The sequence below is a fragment of the Tamandua tetradactyla genome, chromosome 10, assembly GCF_023851605.1.
Source record: "Tamandua tetradactyla isolate mTamTet1 chromosome 10, mTamTet1.pri, whole genome shotgun sequence".
Classification (NCBI taxonomy): Eukaryota; Metazoa; Chordata; class Mammalia; order Pilosa; family Myrmecophagidae; genus Tamandua; species Tamandua tetradactyla.
In genome coordinates this window covers 7,616,048-7,634,671 of record NC_135336.1, presented here as the reverse complement: position 1 = coordinate 7,634,671, position 18,624 = coordinate 7,616,048, and the positions used below count along the sequence as shown (strand labels likewise).

Sequence of the window (18,624 nt, the reverse complement as noted above, 5' to 3'; positions counted from 1 at the left end):
CTCTATATAGGCCATCTGAGAAATAGTTGGAAATAGTGGAAAAAGCACTAGACTTTGATGCAGAAGACTTGGGCAAAAGTTCTAGCTCTAATTAGCTATACGACATTAGTCTCTTGATTTCCTTGAACCTCTGTCTCTCCTTATATGTAATTTAAAGAGTAGATGCCCACTAAAATTCCTTACAGCTCTTGTGTTCCATTGTTCCCTAATAAGTCTGCAAGCTGAGTGAGCTGAGGTTTCTTACAAAACTATGTCTTCCCTCCTCTGAGCCCCACAGACCAAGGAACATAGAATAAAAGGAAGTGGGGTAGAATCAACACATAAAATGCCACGCTGTCTTGCACAGCATTAGTAACAACACAAATTAATGAAAAAGGCACAATCCTAGCAGCAAGTCAACATTTGGTGGCAAGGAAAAACTCAGCTACATTTTCAGATCTCAAGTGAATTAAGAAGCAGCAGATGAGAGAAACATCAAGTCCAGACAAGAAAACATTATCCCGATAAAGTGAGGCAGAATAAAGATATAACGTTACTTACTCTGCCTTTCACTTCAGATTGAGAATGTCACTTAAAAAAGGAGCAATCAACACTGACAGAGAAACAACAGCACTGGAAGATCAAGAGTCTCAGGAGAAGGCAAAGGAGAGCATGGAATCAAACCAATTGCTAATTTACCAGTCTTTTGTTTGCCACAACTCCCATCACTCATGGAAAAAAACAGACATAGGTAACAGCTAGGGCAGCCTATTCAATGGCAATCATCTAATTTTCAATATCTAACTTGAATATTATTTTCAAAAACAAAGATTTAGAGAAACGGAAGTAGCCTGTCTAAGGTAATCCCGAAGCTAAGACATAACAGAGGCTGAATTGAAACCAAGGCGAGTTGTTTTGTTTTCAAAGAGTGAAGACAGGGGAAAAGTTTCATGGACCAAACTAATAAACTCTGTGGGTTGTTGGATGATGACTATTGTCAGGGACATAAGGGCAAAGAATTTCTCTTCCAATAGAGGTCATACCTAGGCCATCGAGAATGAACACAGAAGACACGTAACCTCCAACCTCCCCCCCAGGTCACATTTAATAGCAATGGCTCCACTTGGCCAAGAAGTCAAAAAAATGTTCCCCCTTTCTAGACCATACTTTTCCCACCAGTAAAATAACGAACATTTAACAATATGAAAGCCCTTCCTGCAATGATACTTTTCGTTCTATGATGGTATGGCTAGTTTGTGGAGCACACATGGAAAAAATGTGCCCTTAAAGTTCTTAAAGTTCTTTAAGAGCACATTTTTTCCATGCATGCTTCTAAAGTATATCTACTTCTAAAAATGGAAAACTGGATTTATAAAGATGAGATTTGGAGTGCCCAATTCATGCAAATTTTTAAACCCTGGTTTATGTCTTTCCTCTCAAATAGTAGGGGAATTTGACAATGGGAAAAAAACATCACCAATATAATCTCAAATGAGGCCTGGCAATCTCTTTGGTGATATCTGGAACAGCCCCTTTCCAAACAACTGGTTAGTCAGTAAGTCTGCAAGTTAATTGCTGCTTGTTTAAACTTGTATTAAAATACTCAAAAACTATGTTTTAGTTATCTGTTTATAAGTCTGACATGCCCATTAGACAGGCTGTGGAATTTTAATAGCACTTCAGGATGTTTGCTTTAAAAACACTTATATTGATAAATCTTCACACATATATTTCACACATGGTGTATAATCAATGGCTCACATAATCATCACATAGCTGTATATTCATAACCATGATCATTTTTTTAGAACATTTGCCTCAGTCCAGGAAAAGGATTAAATAGACAAAAGAAAAAACTGACATATACCATACCCCCTTACTCCTCCCTCTCATTGACCATTTCCATCTACCCAACATATTTTACCCTTTGTCCTTCCTATTCTTTTGTTTTTAAACCACTTTTTTTTTTTTACTCATCTGCCCATACCCCATATCAAACACAAGGTTTTCACAATCACACAGCCACGTTGTCAATGTTGTATCTTTATACAATCATCTTTAAGAATCAAGGCTACTGGAACACAGCTCAACAGTTTAAGGTACTTCCCTCCAACCACTTCAATACATCATAAACTAAAAAAAGGGATATCTATATAATGCATAAGAATCATCTCTAGGATAACCTCTCAACTCTGTTTGAAATCTCTCAGTCATTAAAACTTTATTTTGTCTCATTCCTCTCTTCCCTTTTTGGTCAGGAAGGTTTTCTCAATCCCATGATGTTGGGTCCAGGCTCATCCTGGGCATTCTGTCCCACATTGCCAGGGAGATTTACACCTCTGGGAGTTATGTCCCAAGTAGTCGATGGAGGAGGGCAGTGAGTTCACTTGCTAAGTTGACTTAGAGAAAAAGGCCACATCTGAGCAAAAAAAGAGGTTCTCTGGGGGTGACTCTTAGGCTAAATTTTAAGTAGGCTTAGCTTATCTTTTGCAGGAGTTTAAGTTTCATAGGGGTGAACCCCAAGATTGAGGGATTGGCCTATTGATTTGGTTGTTCCTACAGCTTGAGAAAATATCAGAAATTCTCCAAATGGAAGAAGCTGAATATTTCTCTGTTCTCCCTAGTCTCCCTAGGGGACTTTGCAAATACTTCTTTATTCACTGCCCAGATTACTCTGGGATATATTGGGGCATCTCAATAACCTGGACAAAAAAAAAAAAAAATCTCAAACTGTATTCAAGATTCCATGTACTTATGGTGTTCAACTAAACTGCACATAAAAGTTAAATTGGGAAATACATTACCCAAAATATAAATTTTACACCAAATAAACCTCTCTCATTTCAGTCCACTTAAGGATGTTTTAATCACTTTTAATTTTTTAGTAATTTCTTTGTATTTTTTTTCTTTGTTTCAAATTAACTTTGATACCAAATAAAGAATGAATAGTATAACAGAAAAAAATTCTATTTCAATTAGACTGATGAAATAGAAATACTTTTGTCTTCAATGAATATGAGTCTACTACTGACAAATCTCAGATCATATTTACATCTGGCAATTCTGCATATGACCATGTGAAGCAATGTTTATTCAGGCCACACAGTCTGCCTAAGAAAAAGCATAGCTGTAAGACATGGAGTTAATGATAATACCTCAGCCTCCTCAATTTTAAGTTGCTTATAAAATTATCACCTATTAACTATTGATGTTTGTATCTTACTATCATAATTATTGTTTGTAAACTAGCTTAGAGCTTTTGCATTGACTTTGGACACTAGAATTTGAATTAATACTATTGCATTTGATATTGTTATTAGATTGAAATATGTTTCCAATTTAACATTTGTTTTTCTAATTACTTGTCATCTTAAATTTCTACTACTCAGGACCAAAATCTACTTCACTCCAATGTTAAAGCATGAGGAGACTGCTAAGTTAAAAAAAAAAAAAAAAAAAAAAAAAACAATGAAAGAAAGGAAGAAAAGCCCAAATATTGAAAAAAATAAAGGGGGAGAGATACACATATTTTCAGTGTTCAAGGATCATGAGCTGCAATTAAGGAAAGCAAAAAGATTCAACACAATACATTATATGCTCTGAAATAATAATTTTTTAGCATCAATCCAAGAACATAAAGAAATAATTTCTCCATATTCGAAATGGCTCATTTTAATGAACCTCTCATTAAAATGACATAAACTTAAATTACATAGAGGCTAGTTTTATAATTCACAATTAATGGCAAAATAGTTGAAACCATTTTCAAGTGGTGACCTTCTGCTAAAGTCATGTTGGAAGCTGTTCCACTTTCATGTCAAGATTTTGAAACAGAGAGAAAATCTTAGAAGCACTGACCAATGGCAGCTGAGTAAAAATAAACCAGGTTCTTTCAGAATGACATTGATGGATTTTATTCCTTTTAAATTTCTCTCGATGAAAGTACTGATGATACACCACCTACATTTTTTCAATTGTTCACCACTATGCCAAAAAAAAAAAAAATTGCACAAAGAATGCATTATAGTGGCTAATACTCTAGAGGGAAAGGGGACACATGGTTCAAGTATTTTTAAGGTAACAACAAATGTCCCAACATTCATCAATACAGAAGTTTAATAAACATGCAGCACGAAACTGTTAATGAAGATATTCTTCTAAAGTAAAGCTCAAGTTGAAACTTAACTACCATATGTGAGTTTTGCTTATACTTGTCCAATAGCAAGGAACTTATTACTTCACAAGGCAACCCATTCCATGGAAGACAAGATATGACTAGTAGAAAATTCTGTATAGCTAAAATCTATATTTCCATGGAGACTATCATTTGACCTACCTCTGACTAACGGAATCACCATCCCTCTTACACTTGAAAGCCCTTCAGACATTTAAAATAATTTACTACTTTCCAACACAGTTTACTTTCAATACAATCCAAGTTAAATCAGTAGGGTGACCAAATGTCCAATACATGCCTTCTGTACAATCCCTCTTTCCACTGTTTAGAAGTGTTATAAAAGCCCCCTACTCATAACGGTGTGATAATGAGAGTTGAGTCACCAGGCCCAAGTGAATCCTGAACAGAGTCAGGCCTTCTCCTAAAGACCTCCCACACTTCGAGTCTATTACAGCAGTCGCTAAGAGGGCAGAACAACTAGCTGTGGGATTAGTGGAGGCTTTTGGCATATGCATGCTCCAGGAGCATGTGTTTTCAATTAAGAAAAAAAAGAATGTACCCAAATTTCTGCAGCAGTAGAGAAAAGCAAGATTCAGCAGAAATCTAGTAGAAGCTGTTGAGGAACTAACCTACTCAGTCTCTTTCTTCTGAAACAAAGAAGACCAGCTTTTCTAAGAAAACTGGATTATTCCCTTCAAACATAGTGCTTACCTACCCCTGTCCCTACCCCTATTAATAGCACCACTGATTTTATCATGTCTATTTGGTTTCAATTAAGAAAACAGATTTGCCTCATTCTTAATTTGGAATAGGGAAAAACAGGGGAGGTGAGGGGAGTGGACAAGAAACAGATCTAAATTTGTGTCCAAATTCATTCAGTAGGGTACAAGGTTAAGGGAAGAAGAGATTGCCTACAACAATCTTACATTTCTAAATAGGAGTTACACAAGACTTAAGGGAGATGAAGTCAAATGAATTTAATGCAGATGATATTAAAAATTAATTTACATTAATTCCTATTGCAAATTCTAAGTTTGCATTGAGGACTACAGGATAGAGAATTGACAACTTCTGCCTAAGTCAGAGGACCCCCAGAACTTACTAAGCACTGTTGTAATATTGCACGTCTCCCTGTAGTGTACTTTCCAAGACGTTTAAAAGCAAAACATTTTGGAACATTCTTCCATATCAAGGCCTTCCCTCATTATGGCATTTTTCTAATCAATAGGAATTCCCCTAAGGGAATTCCTAAAATAAAACTGTTGCATTCCCTTCTGTTATATGATTAATTACACTGACAAAAGAAAGCTTTAACAGAATGTAATTTTCAATTCACCGTCACTAGTTTCTACTATGCACAGAGACTTATGGAAGATGTGCTCCAAAATGTGAAAACCATAACTTATAATGTGTTGGAGCTGCTGGATAGGCACTCAAACTCCATTCCTATATCTTCTAGTGTGACTTCCCATATAGTACAGGCAGACTTGCAGATAGGGTTTCATCACATAAAAACAAAGCAAAGCAAAGATTCAGCCAAAACACATGCACTGGCATGAGATTTGGAAGACAAAGACCATGTCCCTGCTGCTTTGGGGTATCTTCTCCTGGCAAGTATGGTCAAAGGGATATGGGATTTTTCTCCATCTAACCATCTCTCAAACTCTGTTTTGCAGTAATCAAGAAGCAGCTGTGGCAGCAAGTGTAGCTGTACTCCACGCCTCAGAAGGTACCACTTTCCCGGGTGTTGCTAGGCAGCTGAAATGACAGCTTCCTGGTCCTGGCTTCAAGTTCTCTGTTTCACAAATAGAGTGAGGAATTCTTGAACTCAATGGTTCCTGTGGTGGACTCATGATTTCTTGGTTTTCCTGATGGTAGAAAAGGTAGGAATATTGTATGGTTTGAGGATCCATTACTGGAGGCTCAGCCTAGAGACTTCCAATGATTCTGGAAGCACCTAACACACTGTTTTAAATCCCTTTCAGCTTGATTTATCTACAGTGGTTTCTGCTTTCCATAGTAAACCTTGAATAAAACACCTCAAGGTCCTTAAACTTCAGCTTAGAGGTAATGAATAAGGATATTTTACCAATTCAAAGGGCTTGGTTTCAAACCATCCATTGGGCAACTAAATCCTGGGTGCCTATGCAAAGCACCCATCTCTACAGAGGGGAGCTACACGCGGTTCTAGGCTTCTCAGAGCTCCAAGTTCAGTGGGAAGAAGTATATTATAACAGGGACATACAAGGTGATACGGGGGACTTCGTAGGAAACCCAATTCAATCTCACCATTCTCACCTCAGCTCTATCACTAAGTGGCCATATTTTCTAATCAAGGGAAGTGGATGGATGAAAGTCCCTTCAAATTCTAACATCCCAGAACCCTATGAGTCTTTGTACTCATGAGGGAATTTACATGGATAGAAGTCCTAACAAAACTTCCTAAATTTTCAGTTCCCTCAACCTGAAGGTCAGAACACAAAGGTCACATAATACACAGACCTCGTGTATTTAAAATAGGAACAGGAATCAGTGAACCTATAAAGTTATACTTTGTGGCAGCCTTAAGCTGGAAAGCCTCAGGGGGAAAAATCCAATATCATGGTTTCAGTGGTTTTTAAGAATATCAGAGGACAAGCACAGCTTCTTCAGAGTCTCTGACTTTTATGAAAGTGCATGCCTCAACGCCTGAAAAAAAAGGGGGGAAATTTAGATACACCACCTTCTCTTAAAGCACCAGACCAAAGAATAGAATGAAATAAATATTAGGCAAATGAACTAACATTTAGACTCTTGCCCAGTGGACTGAAGATGGACTCTTAAGAAAAGTCACTATTTCCTTACGTTGTCAACTAAAAAAAAAAAAATTCCTGAAATCCATAATTCAAAGGGCGTTTCACAGACAGGAAGGCAACGACAGGAGGGACCAGGTCATAGGTCTAGCTCTGGCATCTGCTCCAACGCTGACATCAGGCCCAGACCTTCTGGTCTTCAATGAGCCTTAATTTCCTCATCTGTAAAGTGAAGACAGCAAATGCAGCCCTGCTTAGCTCATAGGTGCTTACCAAACTATAAGAGCATCTCACAAACAGCAAAGTGTGATGTGTATGTTAAGGAAGACTATTCACAAAGGAATTGCTAAAGAAAGCTATGAGCGGTCCTTCTCAAGCCCAGTGCAAGGCAGGAAAGCAAAGGGAAATGTAAATAGAGCTGTGCTTTTACAACGGTATAATCTGGGGTAAGAAATGGTGATCAGAATCGTAACAAACAATGATGTCCAAAAGAGAAGAGAAACCAGCTCAGCTCTGTCATAATTGTCTCAGTTCCTGTAGTCTGCACAACAATGGAAAGATTACGGGGAGGGGCAGGGGCAGCCTTTCAATTGCAGTGCATCAAGGACATGAAGACTCTGAACCAAGATAACGGTGTTTTCATGTCAGTAATCAGAATCATCTCATAGTGTGTGCCCTCTAATAATGTTTGCATGGGTCTTTCACATGACTTCATCGCTTTCTCAGTTCTCTCTCTTGGAACATAGAAATGGCTGTTGTAGTCGACACATGAAGTATAATACTGATAGTTCTTTGACGCAGAGCAACTGGAGACTAACCTTTAGACTGGCTCATACTAATGAAAGGAAAGGAAAGGTTAGATCTCACCACAGCTGGATTTCAGTACTCAAAGGGTATACACAAGTTCAGCTGATATTAAGTTAGCAAATAACTAAGATTTCGAAGAGGAGTTAGAGGGGGGCTAAGCAGTTGGCAAAAGCAGAGCCGAAACCACGCAGGGCTGACAGGGCAAAGTGGTTCTCCATCTTCAGTCCACTGGGCAAGCAGCCGTGATAGGGACAAGTAACAACCATCTCAAGTCCCAGGTCCTCAGACATAAGAGGCATGAAACAAATGGTTCCATATTGGTCTGCCTGGGCTGGTAGGGCCACAGTTATCTTGGAGCTCTCTGGGGAATTGGAACATCACGTGACAAGGAGGTGAAACAGGTAAGATAAATTAACCGTGTCCTTCATTCACAGCAGAGGAGACCTCAGTGGCAAATAAATATATATATAAACATAAATACACACACACACATATATCCAGGTTTGATAATAGGGAAATGCAAATGAGATACTTCTTATTCATACACACTTTGGCAAAAATTTTAAATTTCATAAAATTCAATGTACATGCATACTCACGATATTATGCCTATTCTTATTAACAGACACATCTCATTACTTGGGTTAACTCACTAAGTTCTACTAGCATTTCTTTGGATTAATGCATACCTACGATACAACCTTGATTCTGTACTCACAAAGTCATCAGATTAGAAAGGGATGAGAAGAATCCTACCCAGTGCCTAAATTATAAAAATAAAAATTTTACGTGAATACAGATAAGCCAATTCATTTTGCACATTTTCTATACAGCTTTTGTGGTACCAATAGCACAGTTGAATAGTAGCTGGTCTGTGAAGCCTAAATATTTACCACCTGGCCCTTCATAGAGAAAAGTTTGCATGCCCTTATTCTAAATTAAAAAAAATAAAAGGTATTGTTTCCAGCTAATACAGACATAATAAATCTATTATTTTTCCTTTAGTATTTTTGCTAGATTTCCTTTTTAACATGACTTTTTATTCCATATCAAGATTTACTGATATATGCTCATGACATAACTTTTTCATTATTGCCTACCAATTATGCCAATACCATTAAAATAACCTTTTTAAGAATGTTTTGAGGTGGTTCCTTTATTTTACACTAAATTCCACATGCAGTTGCTCTGTTTGGGGTGGGTTAGGATGCTGCAATGGCCACCACCTATTCCCACAACACCTCTTCAGTCAGTGTTGCCTTATCATATGCTTTACCAGGCTGTCCCTGTCTTTGCTCTTGTTTTTCAAATTTCTCTTAGCTATTCTGCCTGGTTCTTATCAAGACAATTTTAGAAACTTTTTGTTAAGATTCAAGAACAATTGACATAAGAGTTGTGTTGAGATTACAAAAAAGTAGGGAAAAATAACAACTTTCATATTTCCACATAGGAAGAAGGGATGTCTCTCAATGTATTCAAGGGATCTACACATGACGCGATAAAATTGTACAGCCTCTTTATACAAGCTATGCACAAATCTCATTGAAATGTTTACTTTAATGCTATATAAAAAAATATAACGGAAACAGAGAAATGTGGAGACAGGTTGAAAGGGAAGAAAGAAAAATAAGTGAGATGTCAAGATAATGAGATTCTCAGGATGGTCTACTTAACTATTTTTGAAAAGTTACATTATTGTTATTTTAAATATTATGCTATTAAAAGCCTTGAGGAAACTGTAAAGATACATTACAAATTTTATTAAATAAAATACGGCTATGTGTGTCAAACTATGCTATGGTGAGGAGGAGAAAGTAGAGAAAATGCAGAATGATATTAACCAACAAATCAACTAAAATGGATTATATGTGTCTGTAGAGTCTACATACAACAAGATAAAGACAGACTAGTAAAATATCCGCTTGATACATGTAAAACATGTACTTTCTCTGGTGTCAGCCCTGATGACATCTGGGAACAAATGTGCCACACCAGGATGAAACAGAGAGTGCAATTTGAGCTAGGAGAGAATGGACTGGATTCAAAAATAGAATCCACATAAAAATTTTAGTATCTGACAAAAGTTACTAATTTCATAGTAAAATCTAAAAATAAAATTTAGAAAGCAAGAAGGAGATGCCAAATACCATTAAGCCTTAGTAGAATGTACTGAATGGAAATTGTCCATAAAATATCACTCATACTATGTCAACCAAGTATAGATTATTCTCTATGAGCCTTAGTTTTCTGAGGCCATTGGACCCTATTTCCATAAAAGGTTTTAAGTGTCAGCAGATACTCTTAAGTCATCATTACTAGGACAGTGCAATACCATCAGGAGGTGTATACCTTAGATGGTAGGGGAAAAAAATCTTGAAAAAAATTTCAAAAATGCTGCAAAAGAAGAAGAAAAAGAAATTAAATAAAACTATAATTAAAATCATGTTTGTTACAATCTAAAACAGCATTGTTTTAGGTACTGAAGAGGTTTTTAAAAAGTATTTATAAATTCTAAGGAGCACAGAGTTTACCTGGGGAATGGAAAAATAGAAAAATAAAAAAACATAATTACTGTATGTAAAAGTGGAACAAGGTGAATTAAATTTAAAAAAAAAAAATCCTTCCAAATTCAGAGAACTTTATCTTATTAAAAAGCTTTCGTATCCATTATCATAATTAAACAGTGAACACCAACCCCATGAGATATCCAGGGAAGATACTATCAACACCCATTTTATAGACTTGGAAACTGAGACTGAGAGAAAAATTAACGAAGCAATCAGTCAATCAATCACCCAAGGAATAAACAACAAAACCTGAACTCAAAGCACAGATCTACCGATGTGTAAACAGATATGATTTCCACCATATCATGCTGCCTTCATTCTGGTGTTAATAGATGGCGGATGACCTAGATGGACAAATAATTGAGTGGCCAAAGGAGACTTACAGGAGTTGAGACAGCAGTGGACACTGTCTAGGTTAGAAATAATTAGGAAGGGTTCCTGGGCAAATGGGACTTGAGACAGATGCCAAAAGCTAGAAGAAAAAGAGGAAAGTTTGTTTCTTTCTCTCTCTACAAACTTCCCCTTAGTCATCTCATCCACTGCTATGCTTTTACTATATCCTGGCAATTCTCACCTCTGGTCCTAATTTTCTTCTGAACTCCAGGCCTGAACAATCAGCAGTTCATTTGCAAAGTTCTTAAAACTGAAAAACTTAAAAAATTCCCATTTTACTCCACATCCACATAAAAGTCAAACTTCATTCAGTATTGTCTTTGATGAATGGTCCCATGTGGTCCCCATAATCAGAACTCAGGAAGCTTACTGTGGGTAGCAGGATCTGATATTGCCTCCAGGCACTTTCCTGTGTTCCAACATTGTTTCCTGTGTAGCAGCTCTACTGAGAATCTCCTCGGATGGATGGGTATTGGCCACAGAGGAGTAAGATAATTCACTGTCCCCTGACCATTAGTAACATTAAGCACTCAATTGCAAATAATTGCTCATGAAGAGAGAAAGGAAAGAAAGGAAGGAAAGGGAGAAGGAAAGAGAAAGAAGGCAAGAAGAGAAACAGGGAAGAGAGAAGAGGGTATGTGATACAAGCAAAGGTCAAACGGGAGCATCATTCATTTAGAAATACGAGTGGAAGCCTCATGACTTGGCTTTGGGTTTTTCTGGTTGGCTTGTATTATTGCCACGTGTTAACAGCTATGTGTCCTAAATCACAGAATCATCTTGGATATGCTTTCCTTCCCCCTAGCCCTTTATCTACTTATTTATTAAATGAGGTTAATCAATTCCAGCATCTAAAAAAGGTAGACCAACTTGAAAGGTTAAGAATGCATAAGAACTAGGAGGTGGGCTCTGGCACCTCAATGCAAGCATGTGAATCTAGGGTCTGTCACCTACCAGCTCTGTAACCTTGGGCAAATTCACGTAACCATTCTACAACTCTGTAGATAAATTATAAAGATTGAATGAGTCAACACAAGCAAAGTACTGATATAATAGTGCTGTAAAAGGCACAGTACTCAGTAACCATTCAATATTATAGTATATAAGTGATTCTTCCTCTTCAGAGAGACATAAATTTCTTAAGTGTCTTATGGGGAAAAAAAAATTCTCCACACAAACATAGACAAGTGAGTAAACTATTTCAGGAGGCATATGGACCACCAATCCTTAATTTAATAACCCCTGAGCCAGTTAATCTTTAAAATCTCTCCCCATGCAAAAGCTTGTGACATGAGCAGCTCAGAAATTGCAATAAGGGGGGTTTCTTTTCTTTAAGAGATTCAAACATATACCTAGTAATCTTGGTACACATTTGACTTCATTTGATTGGTTTGGACTTTCAAGCAAATATAAGGAAGCATATCCAAGACCAGGGAGTCCAAATGAAGTCAAAACAAGAAAAGACTCTGTGGCCAAAATACTGCACATTATAGAATCCTGCAGAGGTAAACCAATGGGGTTCAGCAGGAGGCCTGTTCTCTTGTGGTGTGATTAAACATAAGTAGTGGGTTTTGCCATCAAAGCCTCACCCAAAGTTCCCAAGGAATAGCAATGTTAACTAAAACTTGCAAAGGTTTATTTTTTTCACGTGCTTCTAACAACTTAAAAAAAAAAAAAAGAACCATCAAAAATCCATCTGTGTTGCTTCTACTTATTCCAGCTAAGAAATGCAAAAAGCTAGAGGCAGTTGAGTATAAGAAAAAAGTGGCTCAGGAGCTACAAGTTCTTAATTTCATACCTGACTTTCCATTACTGACCTGGGTAACTATACAACTCAAATTATCATTTTTCCCCTCAAATATTATCCATCAAGTCATACCACTCCTCTATCAAAAGCATCTTCATACAGCAACAGTCCAAACTCATTCAAGGTCCTCCAAAATCTGCTCACAAATTATATTCCTAACTTTATTTCCCATAACATGTCCCTACATGCCCTACTCTGCAGACCCAGTATTCTACTTTCTATCTCTCAAACATAGCTTGTACTTTCTTTCCTCAAATTTCCTTTTCTTACTCATTAGATTTGGGTGAACGTTCTTCTGTTCTCTACCAGTCAAAACTCTGCTCATCAGGCTATATGTATGAACCTTGAAAACATCATGCTAAGAGGCGTCAGTCAGAGAAGATCACATATTGTATGATTCCATTTATATGAAATGTCCAGAATAGGGACAAGGCTACAGACACAGAAAGTAAATTAGTGGTTGCCTAGAGCTGGAGGATGGGCTGGGGGTGGGGGGTGGGGGGAATCAGGAATGATCGCTAATGGGTATGGGGTCTCCCTTTGGGGTGATAAAACTGTTATAAAAATGACTGTGGTGACAGTTGCACAACTCTGTGGATATACTAAAAAGTACTGAATTGTATGTACACTTCAAATGGATGAACTGAACTCAACTTATACTGAATAAAGTGAAATGAAAAAAACACAATCCTATTAGGATTGTCAAAGGTTAATGAAAATCGATTATCTCCTCCTTATCCAGTTAGAGTGGAAATCCTTCAACTAAGCCCCCACAGACTTTTATTTGTTCCTCAGGTTAGCATATTTCATTCTGGCTAGCAATATAACCATGTCTAGTTATTCTCACATCTGCCTCACCCACTAAACCACGAGTGCTCCCAAAGAAAAGCAAACCTGGGTCATCTCCCAAGGTCTCTGCTATCCGTTAGGTTCTTTTATTCAAATTAGAAAAATACTCCCCCTCTTGACTTGGGGCAAGTAGACAGAGGGCAGAATTTTAGCCCTCCTTACTCTCCCCTCCCGCAGTTGCCCTTGAGTAGGGCCTAATGTGAATGGCAGCAGGCAGAAGTCCTGTCCGTGCTGTGCCCCCTGCTCACGTCTGAAGATTTAATGAAGAACATGACACATGGGAGACAATCGCAATAAATGAAAACGATAGGTCTAAAACCATTTCATTCAACAAGACACTCCCTCATTCCACTAGGAAGGTCGATGCATGCTTTTTTTTTTATTTGCAAGTTATTTAACAAACACGAAAAGTGTTGTTCTTTTTTTTTTTTAACATGGGCAGGCACCGGGAATCGAACCCGGGTCCTCGGGGATGGCAGGCAAGCACTCTTACCTGCTGAGCCACCATGGCCCGAAAAGTGTTGTTCTAGATAACTGGATTCAATGACTTTGGGTGCACTTAAGAAACAGAGTAAATAACTTTAACACATTTACGCAGTATAGAAAAACAGGCAGCTTTTTTATTAAGTCAATTTATAATTACTAAAATAGGCCTCCAAGCTACTGTCGGAACAGCAAGAAAACCTACTGACAGGAGTTTGAGCACCAACCCAATTTTTAAAAGTTCTTCCTCTTCTCATCTTCCCTAACACTTTAGGCTTGGAATCTGCTTCTGGTATCTGCTTCTAAGTATGCTCTCCCATGGCCATCTTTACCTGCCTAACTCCACTTTCACAGGGATACACACCTAGGTCAGAAGTTTATTTTTTTTTAAAGCTGTTAACTAGTCCAATAATTACTGTGCCTTTCTTTCGTGGCATCTGTCATAACTGTAATTGTATAATTTTCTGTAAAATCATGAATGTGACATCTGTCTTCCCTGGACCAGAAGCCGCGTGAGGAAAGGGGTTGTATTTGCCTGGTACCCACGTCTCAATTCAGTGCCTGGTGCCACACCTGGTCATGGCAGGCACTCAGGAAAGAGTTATTGTCTGAATTTATGAATTGCGGCCCCCTCGCACTTTTAAGTCCTTAAAAGCCAGGACTGTGTCTAATTCATTTAGTATGCCCCATTGTCCCTGGCTCGGTATCTAACAAGTAGGAAATATCAAATAAGTCATATATAAATGAAAGAATAAATTAACTCCATAGCAGGTCACGTACTGGAGATTGGAGAAGCAACTCGCCATGGAGAGCTAATGGTGAAATGGGCACATTGCGTGAATTAGATGCTAAAGGCAGCCCTCCAAGAAAGTCGGACTCAACAAGGGATCTTGGAACAGTCCCATGCTGAGAAGGAAGGCAGGGAGTCCGCAAACCTAAAATCACCACAGTGCAAGATTCACAACACCTTCCCTGGGCTCCAAGAGTTAATTTCCTCCCAATTTCAATGGGTGTGACTCTTTCCCAGAGGCAACGGGGCTACAAATATACTGTTACACACAAACAGAGCCTAAGGAAATCAGGCCTTAAAAAAAAAAAAATGAAAGCAAAACAAAGGTGAAGCAACCAGAAGATACTAGTAGTTACAAAGTCATGAAAAAAGTAAAGTCCCCCTGAAGCGGGTCACGGTGGCTCAGCAGGCAGAGTTCTCACCTGTCATGCCAGAGACCCTGGCTTGATTCCCACTGCCTGCCCATGCAAAAAAAAAAAAAAAGGAAAGTCCCCCTGCCGTGTAGAAAACAAACAACCCACAAGTTGAACCATGCTTTGCCTGTGGAGAGACATACCACAGCAGTCTCCTAAACTGTCTTTCCCAGTTCTGCACGAGGCAATGTGAAAAGGCATTCTACCAGAAACAGTTTTGGTTAAACCAAAAGGCAAGACCCCCAAGGAGTTCAGCAAATCTAAAGGTTGGGCATAAAATAAACTGTACACATACAGGGGGATTCTACTGTGTGTGAAAATCTGTGCAAGCCCCTGGAAATACATGATCCTGAACAGGGAACCTGCAATCAAGGCACAGGGAATCTAATTTTGGAGGTACGTGATAACAACCGAAAATGTAAAGAGCTAAATGATAATGAGGATGCTGATTATGTGAGGAGGTTGACACTCCAACACCTGAGATGTCTGAGAAGTTATTCAAATCTACGTGGATGCCGTCATTCTGGAGCACAACAGCTCTACCATTCTTTAGCTGTGCAGCTTTGGGCAAGTTACGAAGCTCTCTGTGCTTACCTAGGTCCTTATAGAGAAAATTAAGACTATGACAGTACCTACCTCACAGGCAGTTCTCATCAATATTAACAGTGACTGAGCTAGTTGGGGGGGGGGGGGGGGGGGGGGGGGGGTAGTACGAAAAGCTGCCTGGCAGAACCTCATATGCCCGAACAGAAGAGACCCTGCATTCAACGTGAGTCCAAGCACCTCTTACAAAGAGTGAAACAGGCCTAGGGAAAAGAAGAGATATGCCCACAACTGTGAATTAAATCACCGGCCAATCCAGGTGGCATCCAAGTCTGCCCATTCTCGATGCCCAGCACTGTTCACTCACACACTAGAGTTGTTTAAGAATTAAATGTGCTACTATGTGTAAGGTGCTTAAAATAGTACCAGGCTCAGGTAGCAATACATGTCTGCTATTATTATTGATAATAATAATACCTTAAACATATTTAGAGAGTATTTTATATGTTGCAAAGCCTTTTCATATCCACTATCTCCTTTAATCTTCGCAATAATGGCATGAAGTTGATGAGATAGGAACCCTGTGGATACACATCTTCCATTTCTGAGTTTAATGTCCTTTCCTTCACAACATAACATACCACAGATAAAGCTAAGTAGCAAACAGATGGCATCTGTAGCAACATTTTTTTAATTATTTTATTTCATTTTGAAAAACTTTCAAATTTATAGGACAGTTACAAAAATTATGCATAGCCTGTAGAGAGAACTACAACATACCCCATCTCCAATATCAAAATCCACCAATTTTTAAATGTTTTCCCACCTTTTACCCTCCCTTCTTTTCTTCCTTCCTTCCATTCTCTCTCTCTCTCTCGAATATTTCAGAGCAGCTTGCATACATCATACTCCTTAAACACATACTATTTCCACATACATTTACCATGAACAGGGATGTTCACTTACATAAGATAATCACCTTAAAGTGCAGTTATCAAATTCAAGAAATTTAACATTTACATAAAATGTACACTCTATATTCTAATGTTTTCCATGTGTTCTAATAATGTCCCTTTGAGACTTTTCAACTCCCTTGTCAGATTCCATCCAGGATCATGTATTGTTTTAGTTGTTCCTTCTTTTCTTTTTTTTCCTCCAGTTACAGGAACATATATACAACATAAACTTTCCCATCTCAAGCATATAATGTAGTGGGATTAATCACATTCAGTGTTACAGTACCATCAACACCATCCAATCCCAGAACTTTCCCTTCACACTAAACAGAAACCCTAACTCATTTTACATTAACTCCCCATTGCCTTTTCCCCCATCCCTGATAAGCTATACTCTACTTTCTGTCTCTATAAATTTGTATATTCTCTGATATTTTCTTTGGAGTTACCATTAGGCTTAAATTTAACATCCTAAACCTATAATCATCTAATTTGCTTTGAAAGCAACTTAACATCAATAGTATACACACACTATGTTCCTACACCCATCCCACCTTTGTATAGTTCTTGGCACAAGTTACATGTTCATAAAGTCCAAAGTCACTGATTTATCATTACATTTTATGCATTTCACTTTCTACGTTATCTAAAAGGCAAAAGTAGAGTTACAAACCAAAAATATAGTAGTACTGGGGTTTGTTTTAACTCATGTCATTTTTACCAGAGATCTATATTTTTTCTTGTGGCTTCAATTAATTGTCTAGAACTCCTTTCAGCATTGCTTATAGGGTCAGTCTAGTGGCAATAGAGTTCTTAACTTTTGTTTATCTGGGAATGTCTTAATCACTTCCTCAATTTAAAAGACAGTTTTGCTGTATATAGAGTTCTTGATTAGCAATTTTTTTGGCACTCAGTAGTTTTAACCTATTTTCCCATCACCTTCTTCCCTCCATAGTTTCTGATGAAAAATCAGCACTTAGCCTTTACGATGTGCCTTTGGAAATGACACATTACTTTGCTCATGCAGTTTTCTGAAATCTCTCTATATCTTTGGCATTTGACAGTTTGGTCATAACATGGAATGATGTGGGTTGATTTGGGTTTACTCTGTTTGGAGTTTGTTGACCATCCTGGATGTGTATATTCATGTCTTTCATTAAGCTGGGGGAGTTTTTCAGTCATTATTTCTTTGAACATTCTTTCTGCATTTTCTCACTTTCTTCTTATTCTGAAATTCCCACAATGTGAATACTGGCATGCTTGATGGTGATCCCACAGGTTCCTTGGGCTCTGTTCATTTATTTCTCATTCTTTCTTCTTTCTGCTCCTCAGACTGGATGATTTCAATAGTCTTATCTTCAAATTCACTGATTCCTTCTTCCTCTAGCTCTTCAATCTGCTGTTGAATCTCTCTGGGGAATTTTTGTGTGTTTATGGGGTGCATGGTCCAGGAATTGAACCCTGGTCTCCTGTATGGAAGGCATGCATTCTAACCACTGAACTATCTCTGAGAATTTTACATTTCTGTTCTTGTGATCCTCAGCTCTGTTTGGTTCCTTGTCATTATTTTCATCTCTATTGAGATATTCTTTGCCCATGTTTTCCTTTAGCTTTTTCTGTTTTAGCATATTTAGGACTATTTTTTAAAAGTCTTTATCTGGTAAATCCAAGATCTAGTTCTCCTCGTTGAAGTTTTCCAGTGCTGTAAGATTCTCCTTTGCTGAGCCCTCTAACAAACTTTATCCATACAAAGAATTTAAGCCAAAGCTAAGGGTCTCCCTTGTCCTTGCTGGGCACGTGTCTTGTCTTGGGCATGTATTTTTGGCCCCTCGAATCCCCTGATTTGCACGGTTTGAGGGTCCCGGACACTATACTCTATGTCTTACAGCCACCAATCCCTTGCCCCATGTAGTATGACTTGACTGCACTCCCACAGTATTCTGTAGGAGAGCTCTTGTGCTACTTTGCATATGCAGGGCAAGTTCTGGAATACTGAGTCCTTCAGGCACTCACCAGAGAGAATGGGCCAGACGTGCATGCTCCAAGTAGGTGCACAAGGATTATTCTG

General features: G+C 38.1%; 1 protein-coding gene across 6 annotated transcripts in view; it reads right to left on the bottom strand.

Moving 5' to 3' along the window:
- Positions 1-18,624, bottom strand: part of LPP (LIM domain containing preferred translocation partner in lipoma) — a 696,418-nt gene that overhangs the window by 472,419 nt on the left and 205,375 nt on the right. The gene's annotated exons all lie outside the window — the stretch shown is intronic.